Genomic DNA, 1,194 nt, shown 5'->3' on the forward strand with positions numbered 1-1,194 from the left:
CCTGCTGTTTTGTTATTGGAGCCAACAAATCAGGAAACTATCGAAAAACACAGCTGTGAACAAGCAGATACTACTGCACCCACATCCTCGAACATGTTATCCGGAGAGACCAGTCTCTGAGCTCTAGCACGAAGGACATGGTGCTTGGTCAGGCAGAGGGTCAGTGAAGAAGAAAAAGATCCTCGACAAGATGGCCTGACACGGTGCATGCCACACGGGCTCACACACGAGACACTGAGGACGGCGGGGACCGGGCAGGGCTTGCTTCTGCTGCACATAGGCCCCTATGAGCCAGAGCCAACTTGACGGCACCCAGCAACCAGCCAGCGATCCTGAAACCCCTCTCCTGGCACCTGTGTCCTATGCCTCCTGTGCCAGGATCTGTCAAATCCACAGTGCCTGTATGTTGATGGTCTCCATCCAGTCTTCCCTAGGCGGCTCCAATATTTATTGAACTCACACGCCTACTTCCTCCACTGCATTTAATCCTTCTTTCACCCACTAGCCAACAAAGGTGATTGTGATATTCCATCTAATGAAAGCCTTGGCTTGCCACAGCTCGAGGGACAAAGTCCACCTCCTGACCAGGACGTCCAAGGTCGCTGCGGTCTCATTCCTTGTGACTCACCGCTTCTCACTCATCATTTTAGTCACCCTGCCTACCTTCATGTTCCCCTAAAATGTCAAACTTGTTCCTGTTTTTGCTCTTATCTTAGACATGGGATCACCTAGCCCGGTGCTTCTGGCTTGTATTTATACTCAAAAACTCTCCACAATTTCATTCCTAGTAAGTTGTCCTTCTTAGCACTTATCCTGAGATTAGTACCTTCGTCCCTTGAGCCTATAAAGCAGGGGTCCTCACACTTTTTAAACAGGGAGCCAGTTCACTGTCCCTCAGACCCATCGGAGGGCCAGAGTATAGTTTTTAAAAAAACTATGAACAAATTCCTATGCACACTGCATATATCTTATTTTGAAGTTAAAAAAACAACAACAAATGGGGCAAAAGCACCCGGCGGGCCACATTAATGTCCTCGGTGGGCCGCATGTGGCCCACGGGCCGTAGTTTGAGGACTCCTGCTATAAAGGATCTATTGCAGACAGACGGCCTTGCTTGCAGACTTGGAATTGCCTAAATATTTGTTGAACCAGGCAGAGAAAGACTTTGCCGCACAAGTAGCTCATTTGTTGCAC

At 48.9% G+C, this 1,194-nt stretch overlaps 1 protein-coding gene across 1 annotated transcript in view; it reads right to left on the minus strand.

Annotated features, from left to right (window-relative positions):
- ARHGAP44 (Rho GTPase activating protein 44) overlaps positions 1-1,194 on the minus strand; it is a 111,450-nt gene that overhangs the window by 92,688 nt on the left and 17,568 nt on the right. The window lies entirely within an intron of this gene.

The sequence above is a fragment of the Echinops telfairi genome, unplaced genomic scaffold (assembly GCF_000313985.2).
Source record: "Echinops telfairi isolate 266 unplaced genomic scaffold, ASM31398v2 ScPeMD7_2010;HRSCAF=2546, whole genome shotgun sequence".
Taxonomy (NCBI): Eukaryota; Metazoa; Chordata; class Mammalia; order Afrosoricida; family Tenrecidae; genus Echinops; species Echinops telfairi.